Source organism: Rousettus aegyptiacus, unplaced genomic scaffold (genome assembly GCF_014176215.1).
Source record: "Rousettus aegyptiacus isolate mRouAeg1 unplaced genomic scaffold, mRouAeg1.p scaffold_m13_p_3, whole genome shotgun sequence".
Taxonomy (NCBI): Eukaryota; Metazoa; Chordata; class Mammalia; order Chiroptera; family Pteropodidae; genus Rousettus; species Rousettus aegyptiacus.
Window position 1 is genome coordinate 43,903,428 of NW_023416306.1, and position 23,577 is coordinate 43,927,004.

A 23,577-nucleotide genomic window follows, 5' to 3' on the forward strand; every position below is an offset into this window, starting at 1 on the left:
TACAAAAGTTATTTTTACCAAAATGGCTATCTTAATAATGGCACTACAAAGTATTATACAGTTTTGTTAAGAAAGTTAGCTACATTCCTCTTCACCCAAAACAGAAAGCAAACAGAAAACAAAAACAATAGAGCCATTTGTTCTTAGAGACAATAGGCTAATTCTAAGAATCAGCATATAGATGCAATTATAATTTAGTATTTTTGGCATATAACAAAAGTTATTTTCATGATTTGAATTTCATTTTCCCTGGGTAAAGTCTCATTCATAATTTCACCCTCACTATTTATGTTTTCTCCTGTTTTAAATAGGGTCATTTCAAGTTAGCCTTTTCCTGGTAATCCTTAGCCTTAAATAACCACAATGATGTACTTCTGAAATTTATCTAGAACTTTCCAGGTCCCTACTTTTTTTTTGTAATAATTATTGAGAATCTATATACTATTCTACTCTAACTATGTACTATTCTAAATACTTTTTTTCAGGGTCATCTCTTTTAATTCTTACAACAATCATGTAAAGTAGAAACTTTTATTATCACTTTACATGTGAAGTAATCGAAGCAGGAATATGGAAAGTAACTTGCCTTTGGGAAGCAAGATTTACACACAGGTAACCTAGGTTGGAACCTGCTGCCAATGTTTACCAGTGATGTAACAGGGCCAAGAAATATCAGTGCCTCACAATCTGATGGTGAAATGACCAAAAGTCATATTCTTATCTACTTTAAAAAATAAATATATTAACAGTAGTAAACAAATATCTGTACCAGGAAATTCTCTCCCTAGTAACTGGCTTATTCATGTATTAATCACAGAAAAAAAAAAAAAAACTATAAGAAACAGCAGCACAGACTGCTTGCCTCATGTGCAGAAAAATATAATATCTAGACAATAATTTTAAACTGAGCCAACTGCATACACCTGACATGTTCTGGTAGTTACTAGAATAGAATTAATTGCAGGCCATTTAATTATATTGTTAACATTATCATGGTGCTGTTGGTCTATAAGTTGGAGGGAAAAAGCATGTTGTAGCTCTTAAAGTTATTATTTATGAACCCTAAATTAATAGAATTTAAAAAATGTATTCTTTACAGGAAAGAAAAATTGTCCCACGAAGAAAGGTTAAATTAGAAAAATTTCATATACTATATGGATATTCTTTTCTTTAGATTAGTGAGTTTCCAACTTTTTAATAGCTAATTAATGAAGTACAATCAAGATAATCATAAATGCTTTTGCATCACTGTAAAATTTAGCATTCCTTTTTCACCATTATCTCAGCGATATTTTTCCTGGGTCTTTAAGAATTAAATAATATTTAATTTGTGCATCATGAAGCCCTGCTATATATAAACCTGCCACTTTGAGAAGCAAAGCTCTCTGCTTTAATATTATCTGAACCAAGAAACAAGATTTACAAACAAATTGGTTTATTGTTCATTGATAATCTGTGGAGTGGATAGAGGAAATGCATTATAGTTTGCTTTAGAATCTTATTCAGGTAATTATAAATGAGTGTATTAGGACAGGGCATTAGTTGAAGCTACATCTCTGGCCAGCAAAATTAAAGCAATTAGATAGTGTCAGAGGCTAATCACTGATGAGACCAATGTACTTTCTCAACCTTAGAACTGGGAAATTAAATGAAGAACTGGAAATACAGAATAATATGGTATATTTCTCCTTATAAACTAGTAGTTTCTTTTATCATATAATGAGAACTATGGCACATATCCTATTTTTCTTCTTGCCTCAACTTCCAAGAGTTCAGAGGCACAACTTTGGCTCAAATTCAGGATCTTGCATTAAGCCTGTATTTTCGACAGTTAAGTCTCACCTCGTCACCATCCCTTCATCTTCATCCTTATTACTTGCATTTCCCTTTTTAGTCCTCTCTTCATAGTTTTAGTTTTTTCTTGTTTCTGTGAATTATGCTGTGTATTGTTTTAGTTTTTGCAAATTATTTTGAGTTCTTGAAGAGAGAGTATAACTGCACAGTCTCTGAAATAAGACTGATTTGGGTCCAGATCTTAACTACCATCTCAAGATCTGTGTGATTGCAAGGAAAACAACTAAATCCATCTGTCATTTATTTTCTTCTTCTGTAGAATAGGTTAATAATGGTTATGACATCCTAGGGTTATTTTAAGTATTAAATGATGTAATGCATGTTAAGTGCTTCAGAAGGGAGTCCAGTACATGGTAATTTCTCAATAAGTATAACTATTAAAGAGATGGATAAACAGACAGTCATGCCTGGGCGGGGGAGAAATAGGTAAATATAAGATAACATTCTTAATGGAAATGATGATAGGTTTAACTGCCTTATTTAAAAAAAAAAATTAGCTGATGACTACTTTGAAAGCAAACGTGGTCCTGATACTCACCAACTGTAACAGCAATAGAGAAATCTCAAAAATGTAGAAGTTTTTACTACTGAAGGGATTCCATAAACTACTAGAAACAAGATCTGAAATGTTTGTATTCCCTACATAAAGAAAGCAATGGGCATATGTTTTGTGACATTAGTTTCAATTAGTTTCTCCCTGAAATTAAGCCTTACAATTCTCAACCTAGTAATACTAGGATTACTACCTAGTTAGGAGATTAACTCTACCTAATCAAAAGATCTGATACTAAAAGTTCTCGAATCTTATTTTTTACTCTTTCTTCCTGCCGCTTTCTTTCTGGCTTTCCTGGGACTAGGACGTCTGTGTTATCCCATGAAAGGAGTAGAAGAGAGGGAAATATACCTGCCATTTGTTCATTCCCTCTGCAAGAACCAGGTTCTCTGTTAGAAACTCTAACTTGCTTCCTTATGCCATAAGCAGGTATTAATATTCTCACTTACACGCAGGTTCAGAAGAATTAAATGAATCTTCCAATATCTTACATTTAGTAAGTAGCAGAGTTGGATTCAGACTCTGGTCTACATGGTGCTAAAGCTCATTTTCTTATAGCCTATTCTGTATCTCTAATCACTTTATCACAGAGTTTATAGATAAAGATAAAGCTATAATGTATCAGTTCAGTATTGCTTGATTAGGAATCTCTAGCAATGGAGCTAGGGTTGGGGTTACAAGTTCCTGTTGTAAACTTTTGAAGAGAAGTTTTCTTGGGTAGTTTAGTATCCCTCATTTTGTTGTCATGGTTATAGTCCTGTGGCTATAATCTCCTAACAGCTTCTCTTTGTGACCCTATCCATTCTCAATTACCCAGAGCTAAGCAAATTTCCTAAAACACTCTCACTATATCAAGCCATCTCTATTAGTTAAGGTACAGGCTATGCTTTTGTAACCCAAGAACCCAAAGTTACAGTGGCTCAAACAAAAGAGAAGTTTATTTCTCTCTGATGCAATAATCCAGGACTAACAAGCATTTCTGCCATCCTCAGCATATGGCTTTGAATACTGCTTCTTTCCAAGAAAGTGAAAAGAGGTAGGCCAAGTCAAAAATATAGCCTAGAAATGGACTGTTACTACCCATCATCTCTCATCGACCCTAACTACCTCGTACAATAAAACTAGTGAACCCTCTAACCAAATGGCTATAAAGAGAGGATATAGATTCTACTGCTAAAAGAAAGGAAAACATTTCTTTCTTTTATTGGGGCTCAATGAGTGGTGTCTGATTCATCACTCCTAAACTAAAGAACCTCTAACACTCCCCACTGTCTATTCTATTGAAGCTGACCTAGATTCCAGTGTCCTCTATGATGACATCCCACCTACCCATTCAATTTTTTCTCTAGACACTCACTAACATAGAGTTATGTCAATTTCAGAGCTGAAAAGAAATCTTTTAAAACAACAGATATAGTCTTGACATATTCAAAAGCCTGTGTATTACAACTTAGCCCATCAGCTGAGGTGGAAAACTTTCCAGCCCTTCTCCAGGATAGAGTTCTGCCTATATGCTGGGGAAAATGAGATTTCTGTTTATATTAACTGAAGACAGAGATTTATATTTGTATTATAATTCTGAAAAGAATTTCAGAATTTGGTATCTCTTCTTATCCTCTCTCCCTTTCCCAACCTCATAATTAAAAAAAAAAAAAAGAAAAAGAAAAAAAAGAAAAGTGAATATGTTGTTGTTTGCATGAGTGTCAGTTGACAGTGAGTATCCGGTAACTCAAAGTTTTGCAAATGTTGTTCTTCTAAAATATCTTGCTATGGTTTTGTATTGTTTTGATTTTTTTAAAAAGAAAATACATCTGATAAGAAATCTGGCCCAAGAGAATTTAGAGAACAAAGCTTACAGAAATTGCAGTGGATTTGTTCCACAAGCTGGTGCAAAACTAAAAGCAAAGTGAAGCATGTTTCTTTGCTAACAGCTCTCTCTGTTTCAATCAGCAGTTAAGAGCTGTATGGCTGAACTTCTTGTAGCACCATGCATCATTCATGACCTGATGGAGTATACAAAGTGCATAACAATCAATGTAGAAATCCTGCTGCACAAATAAGTTCACTGGTAGGTTACAGACTTCTATTTTGTTTCTGTTTTTTTGCTGATCTAGGACATTTCCCAATCCCATTTCAGAAATGAATTACTGATACATTTTAATAATAACACCCAGCATCCGGATATGTTTCCTTTTAATCTGCAATTTGATTTGGGTGATGAGCATTTTGGCAACTGTTAAAGTGAAATATAAATTCATGGTCAACACTCATTAAAACCTAAAACTAAAGAATAATAATTTGGTGTATTAAATTACTAGTGGCTTTAAGTCCATTTTCATTTGCTTAGAATAAATTCATGTTAGAGGAGGAAACTAGGGTATGCCTTTTTTAAAATTTAATTTTAATATACTTGTTCTCCTGTCCCTGCCTACCTTTTTCTCCCCATCATGTGACCTTCCTCTACAGTAACCATTTTTATTACTTTCTTTATGAACTTACATATAAATACAAATACCTATTTCTTTGGCTTTCTTATATAAAAGGTATTGTATAAGATGATATAAATACTACTGTGTGCTTTGTTTTTCTCACATAAGATATCTTAGAGAGCTTTTGATAAGAGTACATAGGCAACTAACTTATTCTTTTATAATGCTGCATACTTTTTTTGATTGTGTCAGAGTTTATTTAACCAGTCTAAGGGGAATTATTTACTTAAATCCTCAACTACTCTTAAAATAGGTATTATTATTTGTGGATTTGCAGAGAAAACCGAAGCTCTTCAAGCCTCTACAATGATGCCATGGTGATCTTTATCTTCTAGGGTCTGGTAGATTGGTTCGTATTATGCCACTACGGTGAAAACAATACTATCAGTTCTTAAATACTGGGTATTCATAAGAAATCTCCTTTTTCCAAAAGCTCACAAATAATTTTTTCTATGCCAGAGCTTCACAACTTCAGAATATAAGAGAATCATTTGATGTCTTTGAAAATGCATATTCTTGGGCTTTACTCTCGTAAGTTCTCATCAGCATGTCTGGGGTGAGTTGCTGGAACAGCTATCCCAGGTAGCCCAACTCCATCATGGCTATTCACACAGGATGGAATGTGGAGGTCCTGCTTGGCAATCACCATTCTAAACATGCTTTCCAGGTGATTTTGGGGCAGTGATCCTTGGGCCACACTTTAACACAGAGCTATAGATGGTCTCTAGAGGCACATATCATTTATGTAGGGCATCATGCTTGTTAGTCTGCAGCCTTCCCTGATCGCACTGTTTGTTCCATGTAGTGCTTTGGACCAGGAGCTTTTCTCCAGAGCACTCTGCACCCTGGCTGTGTATAGGCTGTCTTAGATTCCAGTGGGTACAGCAAAGGATAAGACTGAATATCTCTTGTGCCTTTGGGACTGAGAAGACTACAGTTCTTTGTAGCAAGTTAGCATATAAATAAGTGCTGTTGTATTCACAGATCCTGAGTCCATCAAGAGTTGAAAGCGTATATGTGCAAGGGATTTAAATAGGACCCTCTTATCATCTCCAATAAGACAGAAAACAGAGAAATATTCAATGAGGAAGCATTGCTTTCTGAACTTACCTTTTACTTTTGTTTGTTTATTTGTTCCTACCATAGTCAGATCAGGAGTCATAAAATCCTATAGTTATGGGATCATAACTATGGAACTAAACACAAACTATCAGAGCTTGAAGAACTGTTAGAGTGCATATAATATTAAGATTCTTAACTTGGGGTCCCTGGAAAGGACCCCTTAACTTCCAGGGGTTAGTAGACCCCCTGAAATCAGAAACAAAATGCTGTCGGAGGAATTTCTGAGCTCAAAATGGAGTAAGAACCACCAATATAACCTACCACCCTATTTTACCAATGGTGAAGCAATGATCAAAACATTGCAATGGCTTACCAAGGTCGCAAAATTATTTGTGGCGGGAATGGAGCCAGAATATGGGGATCTTAATATCTGGTAATGGATATCTTCATGACTTTGAAAACAATATATGAAGGTGGCCTAGTAAGAGCCTTTGGCAATGAATATGCCATTGCCAGGACCTGCAATCTTCATAATAGGAAATGTTAATTGAGCACTTACTTTGTGCTAGCAACTATACGTGTACTTTACATAATAACTCATTTGATTCTCATAATGACTCCATAAAGTAGATAGTGGTATTATTATTATTATCATTACTCCCATTTTATTTATGAGGATAATAGAGTACAAAGAAACTAATTCAATTGCCAGAATTTAATTCAAACTCCACAACCCATGCTTTTCATCATTATACTATGCTATTTCTTTCTATGAAATGATGATAATGTCAGCTGGGAAAATAAAAACCAAAGTTTTCATAAATTCATGTTTTCATGTGAGAGAAGGTAACCTTGGCTCTGTTCCTGCTAACTTCTGCACTTGAACATGAGCCTTAAAATGAAGAAATGCCATTGAGATGTTTTCAGTGGTAAAAGAAATGTCAACAGGAGTTATCTCTGGATTATGCAATATATGCAATTTTGTTTTCACTTAGTGTTTTTCTGTTTTCCAGATTTTTTACAACATATATCTGCTACTTTAGCAGTCAAAATGAAAAGTATTATTTTTAAAAATACAATGCACAATATAAAAACTTAGAAATTCATTGCATCCATTTTTGTCTCAGATCACTGAAAGTAATCCTTGACCTCTACAGACATTTACTGTCAAGTTTCAACCCTCTGAGGTATATTCTTGTCTATCTTCAGAGTATGTTAGTCCAATGGGAATTTCAAGGGCTGACAGAACTGCTTTAATGCTTTCATGGGTTGAAATAGGGCACATAGCACCAATCCCTAAAATCAGCCGAAAGAGATTTTCTCCAAACTTTATCCGAAGAACACTATGAATGGATGGATTGTAGAAATTAAGTTTTTGATACAAAGAGGTTGATAAAAACTGGACGCTGTGATAAGATTAGATGGAAAGGAGGAACAGAGATCTAGAAAGACTGGTGAGGGGGAAACCTTTAAGATAGGTCTCAGAGAAACAGGTAGTTGAAGAATAAATTATGTTCAGTGGTAATTTTTCTACCTTATGAAAAAAGGAATTTAACATGCAATAGCCTTCAGTGCTAGTCGGCAATGATTTATTAGTGTGTATCTTGATATACCCAAACTTAGAATTGTTAATTAGATAACAGCATGAAACGTGATCCTGCTCTGCATATAAGGCTGTAGGGGGCCCTCTGTGTCCCATGATGTCACAAACAGTATTAGCACAACTTAAAGACTGCATCCCATCTGCCAAGACCCCATTTATAAAACATTTTTAGATACTATTATTTATGTCTGGGAAGAGCTGTGTCATGGAGTTTATTACAATTTCAAATCTCAAGTTAATGAGCAATTTCTTGGAAAGTCTGTGCAGAATTCATTTCTAAGGATGATGAGGTTTGGTATGAAGATCAGACCATACCTTAGTTTCTCAGGAAACTTAATGTTTCAAAACTGTCAAGCTATGCCGTAGGCAAGTTTGCCATTTTTTTTTTTAATAATAAAGGTCACAGAGTCAAGTCTTATTTAGATGTTATCATCATGAGGATATAAAATATTGCACTTCAGTAAATTTTTTTCAGATCATTGAATTTTATAACTTTAAGTTATCAAAGCTTATTTTCTCTAACTTGAAACATAGGGATAGGGACATTTCTCAAATATGTGATACATTTCTGTGCCTTTTGGAACAAAGGGTGACTAGCGGGTCACCATTGTTGATTCCAGAAATTTTGATACATATGCATCAATCACTTTTCACCTAGGCTCAAGTCCCAGACTGCTGTGCTAGGTCAGTTTATACATCTGCACTTAAATTTTTTTTTATCTCTTTCCTTCCTAGTACACTTCCAAATATCATTTCTTACTCATGCTGGTGTGCCAGTCACAGATAGAGCATATGAATTTGGGTTGCTTTTCTTAATTTCCTAGATTCCAGGGTTGTTTTAGGTAATTGAGGTTATTATATGAATGTTTTTTAGATAAGAGATATTTTTAATGTTTTTTAATGAATTTACTTAATGTTATGCCCTAAAATATTTAGAACATATTAGTGGCCACATTGTTTAGAAATGTAGGATGAGTGACTGGGTCACAGAATGCTGTGATTGTGATTTGACCACAGTATAATTACTTAGCCAGTCGGTATCAGTTAATCAGTATCAGCACAGATGATCTAAATTTCCAAATGTTCAGAGCTCTGAATTTTCATTCATTCATTCATTCATTCATCAAAGTGCTATTTAAGAAGGATTAATTTTGTACTTGTATGCAGAAAGATTTCAAGGTTATGGAGACTAAAGAAGGAACAAGGCTTCAGAGAAATATAATGTTTAAAAAACTTGAAACCAGTTAGAGGCATTTTCAATAATTTAAGATGGAAAGTCACACTTGACAATCCTAAATTTGTTTTCTTTGTCCATTAGCTTGGAGATTCTTCAGTGACAATTACCTTTTACAATATAACTCAGTTGTATGGCATGGTTTATTATTACAGGGATTTAAACAAATTTTACCCACAAACTCTTATGAAGGATCTGATACACCAAATGCTTACAAGCCCTAAAGTATGTCATAAATAAGCAACTCTTAAACATTTTACCTCTAATTCACCTTGTTTAAAACTATATTTATCACTTTTTCTTCAAACTATTTTCTGTTCCTAATATGCCTACATATTAATTCCAGTTTTTGAACAATTTCATATGCCATGCCCTATACCAGGCACTTGAGACACAGTCACAGCCTGCAAAGTATTATGGGCTAGAAGAGAATAACTAAAAATCAATAATTACACTAATGATTATTTTGTTTCAATCACGCTAAAGGTGATAATTTAGAAGTTCAGTACAATACATAAGTGTATTAAAATCAATTTTTAAAAACTTTTTGTTATGGGAGTTCTATCTCCTAAGAATTTACAATGCTTATTGGTTGTTCACTCATTTTGCCTGTCATATCTTTTTCTTTATTTTTCCCCCTTCTTATGTTTGCAACCAATTTGAGCTCTTTTTATTTCAATAATTATGCAATGCCACCCTTTTGTTTCAAGTCTTTTCAAGATCTCTCTTTCAAAGACAAACAGCTTTTTCCATCTCTCTCTTCCGTTTTCTCCTTCTTATACTACACCTTCAGAATAAGCATCCACAAATGTCACCTAGAAAGCAAATGCCCTTTAGTGGTCTTCTGTCATCAGCAAGAGGAATACCAGCCTTTCTTGGCTACATTTAGGTTCTCTTCACCTGGTTTCCACCTTCCTGCCCAAGCTTACATTGAATTATTTTCTTAGATACATCCTTCAGCCACTTTACTCTACTCATTGCCTCCTGAATGTGCATTTATACACATTATCAATTCCATCAAAAATGCTCTACTACATCTGAGTACACCAATCTCATATTTATTTCAATGTAGAGCTTTCTGGTAAAGTCATTTACATCCACAGAGATTCTTTTCTTTATGACCTCATAATATTAATCTGCATTTCTTATTTAATAACACAGTTTTGCTATTGTTTTGTTATATTGTAACGTGATTACACACCTAGCACTGACAGTTTCTAGATATCAGGGACTGTGTCACCTTCTGGACACAGCACATGCCTTGCGTAAAGTTGATGCATAGTAAATATTTACTGATTTCATTAAAGGATTCTACCTGTATGAAGCAAAGGTGAAGACATTTTACTGATTCACATCAATGAGAATTTCCATAGTAATAACAGACCAGGCTCCCCAGAAGTGTCAGGTACAGAGTTTTATTACTCTCCCAAGTGGCATTTCATGGGAGGAGAGTAAGTGCTATGATAGGAATTTAAACCTGCTTTGGTAAAATGACCAGAATGGCTGGATTCCAGAGATAGAAGACCAGTAGTGTTGTTTTCTTGTGTACTTTAGAAAGCAAGATTTGTCTTCTATGCCAGTTCTTGTCTCATCAATATTTTACTGCTGTTTCTCTTTCTTGGGAATTTCAAAGTAAGTATATTGAATCTTCATTTACTCAAAGAAGCAAAAGTATTTAGTAAGCAAAACCAACAGTTTTAAGCATTGCTCCACCTGGCTGTAGTGAACCTGGCATATGTTTTATAAAATTTGCTATTGTGTGATTTTTTAGTATGTTTGTATTGATAGATCTTGCAATTAGCAGAATATAAAATGCAGAGAAGTTACTAATTTTTCTTGATCTTGGAAAATAAATTGAAAGCATAAAAAAGAGGCCATTCAGACCATAACATTCGCTGGCTTAACATAAAGATAAAAAATTGAAATGCCCTTAAGACTACCTTATTAAACTTATTGGGACATCCTGAATTTTAATAAAGGGTAAATAGATTAAAGCTATAAAACATTACAGAATTGGCTTTCTGAACTCCTGCAGGTAAGATGTCACATTCCTGGCAAATCCAGGGCAGTGGCACTGGGGATCGCAGATGGCTGTTTAATATTTATTATGAATCTTCATTGGAAGTTGGTGTATGTCTTAAAATTTTTATTACCCAGCTGTGAATCACTGCAGACATCTCTAGACTTTAGAGTAGTGAAGTTATGCAGAGGCCAGGGTTCCCCAGGAGCAGGAAACCTGCTCCATTCCACCTTTGTAAGCCCTTCTCAGCCAGAAGGGACGCTTTGCTTCCATGGCCACTAGAGACTTTTGGGTCAACAAAATCACACATTCTGTGTCATGGGTCCTCAAGACCAATATCCATCCCCCAAGTTCAGAACATTTGTAAGACTCAGAGTCATGCTCATAGCTAAGATTTATTTCAGAAAAGGGACACAAGCAAAATCAGCAACGAGAGAAGATACACAGGTAAAGTCTGAAGGAAACCACGTACAAACTTCTCTGAGTTCCCCCAGTGGAGTCACGCAAGATGTACTTAATCCTACCAGCAATGAGTTCTGACAATACATGTGAAATGTCTACCAAGAAGCTCATTAGTCACTTCGTACCCAGGGTGTTTATTGGGTGTCAGTCATGTGGGCGTCCTCTGCCTGGCATATACCAAAATTCCTGACTCCTAGAAAGAAAGCAGGTGTTCAGCATAAACCATATAGTTTGCACAAACAGTTGACACACAGCGAGCCACTCTTATCATTTCTGGGAATGGTGGGAACCTTCTCAGTGCCCAAGTGTCCCAATGCCAACCTTACAACTAGGACTTTTGAGGGATGGCAGTCTTAGTTCTGCTGTATTGACTCTACACATTGCCCAAGCTCCATGTGCAACTGCATTTCAGGATTATATGATTGGGATGTCCCAAGCCATCAAGTTATCTCTATTCTTATTCATTCATTTATTCATTTTAAATGATTATATGGTCTACGCGGCCCTTCACAAAGTGGCCTCTGTCCACCTCTCTAGCTGATCTTATGAAGCCGCCTTCTTTGTTAATAAGAAGTCAGCCACACTGGCCATTTTTCACCTCTTCCAATGCTCCAGGTGGTTTCCTATTCCAGAACATTGATGCACACTGCACCTGTCTGGGCATCGTGCATCCTTTAGCTCCTACCCTGGCAATCACTTGTTGAAAGACATCTTTGCTGACCCTTCAGATGAAATAAGGACCCACTTGTTACTCACTCTCAGAATACTTTGTTCTTCTCAGCATTAATGACAATTGTAATTAAATATTTATCAATGCATTTTAAAATTTATCTTCCCAGTTATATGCAAATTTCTTCATGGGGCTGGGATCATGGCTATCTTGTTTGCAGCTGTATCCTAGATTACTAGTACCTGGGGTCAATCAGTATTTGTTTAATGAAAAAATATATTTCTTTTACTTTTAATGCTTTGACAAAAAAAAGCCTGGCCCCATCACAGATAAATTCACTATGTTGGACTGAAGGCAGATACACAAACATATAATTAGGATGCATGTGCTAAGGGTTGAACAGACAATGACTTGTGGCTCACGCTTGTGATTTTGAATCCTATTATCCAGGGTGAAAAGAGGATTTCTATATAGAGTTGCCCTCTCGCACAGTGGCTCCCCAGGGGAGCCTGAGGAGTCAGATTAGCGTGGGTTTGAAACTTAGCTTTGAAATCTACTTATTGGATGACTTTGGATTCAGTTACTGAGCTTCCGAGAGCCTTATTTTTCCTGTCTTTAAAGTGAGGATACTAAATGCATCTTAGGAGTTGGAAGGATGATGTACTAAAATCAAATGTGTAAAGTACTGAGCACAGTGCCTGGCATATAGGAAGTCTTTAGTAAACGGTAACTGTGGTCTTGAAAATGTCAGGCTGAATAGAAACTTCAAGGTCACTCTCTTTCCTCTCATCTAATTTCCCTGTATGTATTATAGTTCTGTTAGAAAGCCCATCTCTGGGAGCTCACTTCAAGAGGCAGCTGATTCAGCTCAAATGCTTAGCAAGCTCTTGTGTGTATTGATCTTAAATCTCACTTGCTGTAACTTCTAACTGTAGGGCCCAGTTCTGTTTTCTGGGTCGACATAAAACAAATCTGATCTCTCTTCTACATTTCAGACTTTCAAATGTATGAGGACAGCTGTCAGGTCTCACTTAAATCCCTCTTCTTCCAGACTAAATATCCGCGATGCCTTCAACTACTCCTCCTGTACTATTGTTTTCAGATTCTTCTGGTTTCCAGACCCCTGGCAGTCTTGGCTGCCTCCTCCACACATGCTCCATTTGGGCAGTGGATCAGTCAGGGTTCTCCAGGGAAGCAGAATCAATAGGATACATACATATATTTTATTTTAAGGAAATTTACTTATGCAATTGCCAAGACTGGGCAGTTCAAACTGTAGAGTAGGCCCTGGCAGCCTGGACGCTCAGGCAGAGTTGATGCTGCAACTTTGAGGCAGTGTTTCTTCTTCCTGAGAAACCTGTTTTTGCTTTTAAGGTCTTCACATCTACAAAATACCTTCACTGCAATACGTGTATTAGTGTTTGATGAAATACTGGGTACTATAGTATAGCCAAGTCGACATAAAGTGATGATGGGCAGTATACTTACGCTATAAGGCTAGAACTAAGCATAAGATATTTGCTCTGACTAGGGTCCCACATAAGGATAATGTTAGCTACTTCGATCTTGGAATGACTTTTGGGTTAATGTGGTCTAACAGTTTATTAACCTTTAACAAATGTTGGACCACACCCACTGGTTTGCAGTGAACATATATACTATCCTTGCAAGCATGAGGCCAGGACTCTGCTGGAGAAGTTCCTGGTCCAGGTGGGAGGATGCTCGACAACAAAGGAAAACTCCAGATTGGAGGGAAAGATGCGGCGTGGGAAGGACTGTCAGGAATCCTGGAGGGAGGGAAGGAGGCAGTTTTCTCTGACACATTCCTACTTTGTTTTAAGTAGCCTTTAACATAATCCACCCCATCCCAATTCAGCCCTTTTGTTCACATGTCACTAACTGCCACCTAGAAGCTACCAGCCATAGTATTAGTTAAAAATGGCTTATAGTGTTATTTCTCCTAAAGATTATTTATAGCCTAATTGATGACTTGTGAAATTTGAAAATTATGTCAGAGACATATATTTATTGCAGAAGAACTTTAGAATTTCAAAGACAGGCAGAGAGGGAGCTAATTTTGGAAACTAGCACAAGATTCATCAGGTGGACAACCTGTGTCCTACTCGCCATTCCTAAAATCTGTTCCCTTCGCTGTCAAGAGGCTGACCTCTTCCGGAACTGCTTATATTACATTAGCCTGCAGGGCCAGCTCTCCTGCATCTTGGCAGCTGTGCTGCCTCTGACCCTGATTTGGTTTCTTCATTCTCATATTAATATCAAGAGGGATTGAACAGCTGAAGAATAAACAGGAGAAAACAGAAGAATGGGATATCTTACTTCAAAAATAGTGTAAGCCTGCAACACCCATCAGTCAAATCTATAGATTTTAAGATATTGCCAGGTGGCTGCACAATTTGCTTAAAATAATGTATCCAGTAGCTTTTGAGAAAACGTCAAGGCTTGTGCTGTGCTCTGGGTTCGTTCTGTGCATGAGTGGTATCATTATATAGTGCAATATTTCACAGAGTAAGATCCATAGCATTGATGACTCATGAGGTAATTTTAGGTGTTACATGGATAATCATTTTTTATTCTACACTTGTGTGCTTATTTATTTTAGTACATATTCTTGTAAAATGTGGTGTAAGGTTGTATTTATTTTAATGAATATTGAACAAGTATAGTTATTGCATTAAGCTATATAAAGGTATAGTTACTGCATATTGCTTAAGATAATGCTAAGGTAAAAATTTGAGTCTATCTAAAGAAAAATGTTAAATAAATAATAGTACAGACAGTAGGCAGATACAGTAAAAGTTACTAAAGTAACATGAGAATGACTATAATCAGAAAACACACATCTAATGAAGCCTGAGCTTTACTAACTGTTCACATTTCAGCTCCATTATGGCCTCTTAAAGATTTTGTATTTCTCATCCATAAAATGGAAATGACAATATTTAACCTGTAGGATAAGTTTGAGAATTAGCGTTAGAAGAAAATGACACACCTATCAAAAAGATGAAACAAGGTATAGAGATCTAGCAGTAAGATGTAAAGACAGAAAACTATTTAAATTTGTGAACCTACATCAGTATAATTAGGCAGTAGTTTAGCTGACCCTGTTTAGAGTACTTCATTATTTGACCCTAACTTTAAATACAGAAGCAGATTGTCAAGACAACAGTCAGAGTGAGGCCTAGCTAGACTCTACACCAAAGTAGATTCAATTATATGGAAACTGTCATGTAAGAATTTCAGTTAAAGATGGACAGGGGAAGGACTGACAGCCCCTGGCCCTTAAGAGTAAAGGGAGTAAGTGCTGTGGACACCCTGTTCAAGTGGAAGTACTAAGGGGGGCATGGAAATGTCATTCCATGTCTCAAAGTTCTCATTAGTCCATTGCATGGATGTTTAGAGACCTAATATAATGCAAGTAATATTACAGACTGAATTTTTTATCCCCTTCCTCTATTTTGCTGAAACCTAAAAGAGAACACTCAGGCCTTGTCACTAAACTTGCGAGCCTCCAAAGCATTTCTTCTCGTTTTTTTTTTTTTTTTTTTACCCATCTTAGTCAATAGGCAGATATGCTTTTCCTCACAAGAGATTTTAGGAACAGGTGTGTGGATGTATCCAAGCTCACTATATTAGTCTACTAAGGCTGCCATTACAAAGAACCACAGAAGAGGTGGCTTAGACAACAGAAATTTATATTCTCATTCTAGAAGGTAGACTTTTGAGGTCAAGGTGTCAGCAAGCTTGGTTTCTCCTAAGGCTTCTCTCCTTGGCTTGTAAATGGCCACCTGCTTCCTGTGTTCACTCAGTGTCTGTCTGTGTCCAAATGTCCTCTTCTTAGAAGGACAGAAAACATATCAGATTAGGGCCCTCCCTTATCACTTCATTTTAATTTAATTACCTGAGACCCTATCTCTACACAGAGTCAAATTCTTTGGTACTGAGGGTTAGGACTTCAACATGTGCATTTCAGGGGCTACAACTCAGCTCATACACAAGTTCATCAACCATTCCTGGAAGGAGAGAATTCACGTTGTGACGCACTGATTAGACAGTAAGTGTCATCTCCATCTCAATGAAGAATGTCTAATTATTCTTATCTTTTCAGTGTGTCCTAAGGATTATTTTGAAATTATCGCTCCTCTCTGAAGTTTTGAAATTAATAAAATTAGAGTTCCATTGAACATATTATGAAACTATTATAAGAGGCAACACGCTGATTGGTGTATTAATTGCCATTTACATCTAATGAATCTTTATAAACACTGGAATATAATATAATCTTCCTCATACTTTTTTCTAGTCCCAGTTCCACCCAAACATGTTATTTTAATACTCCTTTAAGATTGATTTGAATCGTGTCTCTGTCACTATCTACTTTAGTGGCCTTGGACAAGTTTGCCCACCTAGGTCTCAGTCCATTTCTATTGAAAATGGAGATGGTGATTACTTGATAGGAAGGCTAAGGGATGATAGGAGATAATGTCTCTAAAGTGCTATGTACAGTGCCTGGAATGTAGCAGGTACATGATAGTTAAGCTCTAAGGCTTATTTGTGTTCAGGGTATATGGAAAAGAGGGTGGATCTTATATGATGGATTAGGAGGCAATGAAAAAGAAGGGATGTTCCCCTTCAACTGATGTTCTCTGTCAAGAACAAAAACTATTCTATTCTGGATTACTCCCAAATCATTCAAATCAACATTCATTAATCAACTCAGAAGGACACACTCATATTGAATGAAAGCAGCCCCAGAACATGTAATATTGTCTTTAAAGAATCTACATAAAAATCTGAACTCTCATGACATCTTTCTGCATCATCAGCTCCTTCAAAAGAGCAAGCAGTAAGGCTGGAGACTCTATAATATGCATAGAGCAAATAGCATGAAGTAGTAAGTTATATTGCCAGGATATGCATGTATTTGATTCTGATCCAGCTGAAGTTGTCCCTTGGGAAAAAATATTTCCCTTAGGTAGAAGAAAGAATGTGCATTGAATATTTTCTGGCCGTTTACAAGCCCTGGCTATTAAGAGAAATGTGAAAAGTGGGAAACTGGACACCTTTTCTTTCCCCTCTTGAGTCTATTGTTCATCCTGGATTCTCTACTTTTCTAGGCATTAAATTTGAAATCTTTGAGACACCTGTAATTTTCTCCATTTTATTCTGTTTCTAATGGTGTCTAATTATCTTTAGACTGCTTCTTCTATACAGCTATATCTACTGTACTAACTTTAAGTTCCCACTAACTCTTGCCGAGATTATTATTTTATAACTGGTCTCCTTGACTTTATTCTTTCTCCTTTCCAATCCATCCACTTGCTTGGTTAAGTTTTTTTAAATGTACCTCCATTCAGTTCACCACTTGAAATAGTGAATACTTAGTCAGCAGACTGTCTTCCAAATGGATTAAGCACAACCAAAAATCTGGCTTCAACATAAGTAAACAGAGCCTTACCTCCTCACTTGTGTTTCAAATGAACTGAATTCTCCAAATCTATTCTGAACCCTCTCTTTAAACTGCAGATGTAGCTTAAATTTATTATTGAGTGCTGCCAATCATTGTGCAGAGTGTTTATTTGCATCATCTTTTAAAATCATTGTAATAACTCTACAAGAAATTGCTATAGAATGAAAGTGGGGGCTGAGGAGGTTAAAGGGCTTTCCCAAAGTCACAGAACTAGAAGTGGTGGAGCTGGGTTTACCTCACTCCAAAGCCATCCTCTGCTCCAATCCCTGGTTATTCAAATCTATCAGTCAGGCCTTTAAGGTACACCTGAAGCATCTTTAGGAAAATTGTAAGCTCCTTTATTATTGGGACCATGGAAATGCCACCTACATATATTTTTTATTATTCCAACCCTTGTTTGATTTCACAGATTGCAAGGACCTTGTCAGCTTACAATGCCTTATTTATTTATTTGTTTGTTTATTTATTTATTTATTTATTTTTACTTTTTACACCTACAGCACCTGGTCTTCCAAAGTAGTCTCCCATCCAAGTACTAACCAGGCCCAACTCTGCTTAGCTTCTGAGATCAGATGGGATCAGGCTTGTTCAGGGTAGCATGGCCATAGACTTATTATTCCAAATTTTAGCATGGTGTTAGCCTCATAGTAAGTACTCAATAAATGTTTGATGAATGAATGGATGGAATAGATGATTTCAGGTAAAGCGTAAAATAAAAGTAGAAATCAAAGTGGTACCTCGTGCTACTATATGGACTTAACATAAACAAAAGCTGAGATAAATTAAATTTCATTTTATTTCAGAACTACCATAGTCTAGCTCAAGGGGAGAATAAACAGATGCTGCAAATTCTATGAGTTCATACCCATGAAAGAACATTGCTGACGTGTGGCCTCCTACCAGAGCGAATACTATTTCATAACAGGCATTCTGAATAACCATAGATACAGAACCCTGAATGTGGGAAACTTTTCAAGCCAGTCTGCAAAATCAGGCTGCCACCCTCCTGGGGACCATCATGTTTGCTTAGCATCCACACAACTTACTGGGCTGTCTCGGGCAAGCCACTTCATCTCTTTCTATCAAGTTTCTTATCTCTAATACAAAGAGTCTGGTGGAGATAATTTATTTAGGTGCCAGGTACCAGCTAAAGGCTTACATATGTAAACTCTGAATAGCACAGCTAGTGTGGGGCAGAGCTAGGATTTAAGTCTGCTAACTGAATTTAAAGCCTTAACGCCATCATTTTAAATCCACTTCCAGCTCAAAAATTCAATGATTCTCCGATATGGTCTCTTTGATTCTGAAGCTCTTGAGTTGGCTGGAGGCTCTTACACTTCAGTGTCTAAAGATCTTTCACCTCATTTTGTGATGTTTGGCCAACAATAAGCATTAATGTTTTTTGTGCTTCTAGACCTGGGGGTAGAGATAGATCTCAGCCATTATGTAGTCTGGGCTGGCCTGGCTTACACCTACTGAGGGCATGCTGACTGGGGAGCATGGGGAGGCAGAGCAGACACCAGAAGGAAGTTTCCGTTGCCAAGTCTATATCACTGAGTGGCAATTTGATACTTAAACAGAAATTTTACATTATTTTCAAATTGTCAGAATATCTCTCTAACCTCTAACAGAGCTGAAAAATAATATATGCTTGTCAAAATTAGCCAGTGGAATTGTAGGAGGCATCTGTACCTCTTTTGTAATCTTGTGTTTTGTATGCAGTGAGCAAGTTGACATTCAACATCTGCTACTGTGACCTTGGGAGAAAACTTTGAATTCTCAGGACTACATACTCTGTGTATATATTTAACCATAAATCTTTTCATTTGGGGGACATTTCCTTTAAAATCTCTGTGGGACTGAAGTGACGTAAGAAGCACTTAAATAATGTGATGGGAAATGAGATGGACAGCACTATGTACACGAGGATAATGAGGCGGGAATGAGTTAGCCTGAAAGACCCAGCATTTCCCAGACATCTGCAGAGGTCAGTGTGGCTCAGGCTTGGACCAACTCTTCTTCTGCAGAAAGTAAAATAATAGATGATTCCTAGGTCCCTTACAGGTTGTTAATTGCAAGATTCTGAACATCTACTGCTAGGCTGGGAGACAACCTTTTTCCCTCTCTGCTCATTTTTTTTTTTTTTCCATAGCATGGTTCTATAAAAGAGGATATTAGTTTACTGATTTTGAAACTTTATATACATGATTGGTACCAAAAAAATTACTAAGATCCACTTCTTGTAGATGTAAATGTTGTTTCGTTATTTAATTCTTTTGTAATAGTATAATTTTTTTGCCATGAAAATAGAGCTTCTGATGGTCATTTCAGTCAAAAAGAAATAATCATCTCACATCGATGTATGAGAAGTTCATTTTATGTGATGAAAGGGAGTTATGCCTTGCTTGTGCACTGAAGAATGCAAATGATGGTACGTTGGCTATTTGCAGCAAACTCCTAAATACCTGGAATTGCAGGGTATTTTAGGTGGTTGTATGGTTTTTGGTTCAGCTATTGAATAGAGTTGGAAGCAAGCTCTTAGTATGACTTTCATGGTTAAAAATATTTGTAAAGTATTTGTGATGAGCACTAGTTATTTTCTAGTTTCAGTAGTTAAAGGTTATAAAGCATAGAGTACTAATCCTTGCTCCCACTTGCATACTCTACACCCCTTGCAGACATAACTAATTGAACATGGCACTCTTTCTTACTGACTTAAGACCTCAGAATCCTTTCTCGACCCAGCAATTCAAGAAGTTACTGTAAGCTAATGAGAATTAGTACCCAAAACCCAATTGCTATTCCAAGATTCATCCCTGTGGGCATCCAAGAAATAGACAGGGGTTCTAAGTACATTGGATTAATGAGCTAATATCTCTTTACTGTAGTTTTGTTTTAACTGCACATTTAATAGTTACTTTGGAGACACTAGGGAATGAATCCTTGATCTGCCATTTGCTAGCTGTGTGACCTTGGCCAAGTTTCTTATTCCTCTAATGTGAAATAAATATAATTATATGTACAAGGAACATGTTACCATGGCTCATTAACGTGAACCCAAATTGTACTCTAAATTTTTACTCTCCCCCATGACACAGAAGCAACCATCAAGGATAACATCGTGCTGTCTTTACACTTTCTACATCACCCTGCCTAGCTTTCTCTCTCTTTTGACTTGGTTATTAAATCGTGAGGAATACGTTTGACTAAGGCATGTAGTATAGAAACAGGTTAGACATGCCAGACACGAACACTAATGGGGATGAAATTAAATAATTAATTGTTCCTCCTATCCCCTAGATAATGATGAGACTGAAATGAACCACAAAACTGTGTTCTACAGTGAATCCATGGTGAGAGAAAAAAGAAACAGCCAAATAATATATTGTCCTCAACACTCGGAGCACATTTGGAATGCAGAATAATACTAAATAATCCTCCATTTTCCTTTCGCTCTTCTTTTATACAGTATTGTCTGGATGGTGAGACGGTGTGCTATGGAGGGGGGCACACTGGACTTGGGATGAGAATACTGTGCTTATGTGTCAGCTTTGGATACATGGCTAATTGCTATGAGTCTCAGCTTCCTAATCTTCAAAATAGAGGAGAATGATACATCAACTTCACAGCAATGTTGAAATGAGATAATAAATGTGATTTAGTGCTTTTTGTAGTACATTTAGTAAATTGCAAAGCACTTAAACATATTTTAGAGTCTTAGAAAAGATTGGATAAAGATGATGTGGCACACGCATATAATGGAATACTACTCAGCTATAAAAAGATGAAATATTGTCATTTGTGATAACATGGATGGTTCTTGAAAGTATTATGCTAAGTGAAATAAATCAGACAGAAAAGGACAAGAACCATGTGATTTCACTCATCTGTAGAGTATAAAACAAGAGGTAACAAATGAACAAACAAAATAAATTCATAAGTATGGACCACAGAAAGATGGCTACCAGAGGAAAATGGGGTTGAGGGAGAACGAAGAGGGTGAAGGAATTAAAAATATGGTGACAGAAGGAGACTAGACTTTAGGTGGTGAATGTATACAGATGTCATATTACATAGTTGTACACCTGAAAACTATGTAATGTTATTAACCAAGATGGTCAAAGACATGCTGAATGAATGCAAACCAATTAAGTAGTAGAGGCCAAGACCACCAACCTAGTAGGTTCTTTATAGTATACTTTGTTCAAAGAAAATCTTACTATAAAAGCCAATCATTAAAATAGGTAAAAAAAAAAAAAAAAAAAAAAAGGGAGGTCACCCAAAGGCCAACCCAGTCATATACCCTCTTCTCCCTAAAACTCCCCAGAAACCAGTAGAGACAGTAACACTGACCTATGGATGAAGAGGACTTATTTCTTATGAACTGAAGTCAGTGTATTCATTGATTTCAATCGACATGCTAGGCATTTTCCAATACCATATTATGAGGTGCCCTCGCTGCATTATAAATTTATATGGAGCCCTCTTTTGTGAAGTGATGTCCAAAGACCTTACCAGGGAGACCAACTAAGATGTGGGCTTTGAGTTAATACTAACTACTTTATATTGAATAGTGGTTGACCTGCATTCTGTTGTCATGGGCTCATTTACAAGTACAGAAGAGTAAATAAATATCTGAAAAATGAGTATATATCCAAGTTGTGGATATACTTAGGTATGATAGTAAACAGAAGTGTTTATTATTACTGTACAATAATAATTATATTTCGATAACCCAAAGGATGTCCTTTTTTCTATGTGTCCTTTTCTCCCCATTACTTTGGTTTTCTAGTTTTTCCTGTGTGACATGATATGGCAGGGACTTTCAGGACTCATCTGTGTAACACTTCCATTTCTGTAAGCAGCATAGTACCTTATCCCTGCCTAATTTAAAGTTACAAATTATACTATTTTTCTGTTTATTTTTAAAAATTCTGTTACTAAAGCACGTCTGAGGTCTATAAGACCCTCACAAGAAATAATGGATAAATCTCATTCATACACATAAATATTAGTTGAGAGCTTCCTACGTCCCATATACCATGTTCTACACCAGCAAAACAATGATGAAAAAGTGACAGTTCCCATGTAACAATCTCCTACATGCATTGTTTCCTACTATGGGCAAGGCACTAAAGGAAGCATTTTGTAGGATAAAGCTAATAAGGCTTTTGATTACCTTCTGTGTTCCAAGTCCAGTTGTTATTTCGCTTTACATTATTCAAGCCTCATAATAACCTGGAAGGAGGTGATTTTGATTTTTTTGTTTTTGTTTTTTGTTTGTTTGTTTTTTATTTGTGGTAAGAACAGTTAACATAAGATCCACCTTCTCAAGAAATTTTTACGTGTCTAATATATTCTCGTTGATGATAGATACAATGTTGTATGATGGATCTAAAGGGTGGTTATTATTAACCCTGAGTCAGTGATGATGGAGAGTGAAGTAACTTTCCCAGACTCACACAGTGGAGAAAAGGGAATTTTAATTGAGACTTTTGGATTCTAGAAGCTATGTTCTTTTACATTATACCACAGTGCCTCCTCTGCCCTCAAAGAGTGGCAGTCCAGCCAGACCAATACAATATACCCCTACTGACCAAAGTAGAACTGGCTAAGTGTCAGTCGCTTCAAGGATCTTCTCATTTGGCCACTTTTTCCCTTCCTCCCCCAAACCCAGACATCATATTTGCCTCCTTACTGGCCTGGGTTCCCTAAGGCTACCTTTTCCCCCTTCCTCTCATGAATCAAGCAAGAGTTGGTTAATTTTTTTTCTGCACGATTATGAAATGGTATTTTAGGAACTAAAACTCACATGTCAAATATGTATAATGTCAGAGCATTGGTATACAGAATTTTCCCATCTCCTGAAAAGTGACTGTTTAACTCTATGGCTATGACTCTGAGCATTGTGGCCAATGCGGCTATCATTGGTGCAAGACCAGAGCTATGCTTCTGGAGGAGGATTGAGTCACAAAGATAGGTCAGACCAGCCTTGGAGTGAGGAAGTCAGGGTGAGCCTCATAGTAAAAAAGATAAGTGAGTTGGAATCATTTATAACGCCTGTGAAACATGAGGAAGAATGGTGCCAAAAATGTTAGCACTGCAAAAAAAAAAAATGTTAGCACAGCTAAGATGTGGCAGA

The 23,577-nt window shown here is 36.5% G+C and overlaps 1 protein-coding gene and 1 pseudogene across 12 annotated transcripts in view; one reads left to right on the forward strand and one right to left on the reverse strand.

Annotated features, from left to right (window-relative positions):
- The window catches only part of TRPM3 (transient receptor potential cation channel subfamily M member 3), a 482,939-nt gene that overhangs the window by 46,292 nt on the left and 413,070 nt on the right, over positions 1-23,577 (forward strand). The window lies entirely within an intron of this gene.
- On the reverse strand, positions 17,927-18,045 carry LOC118600860 (annotated as a pseudogene).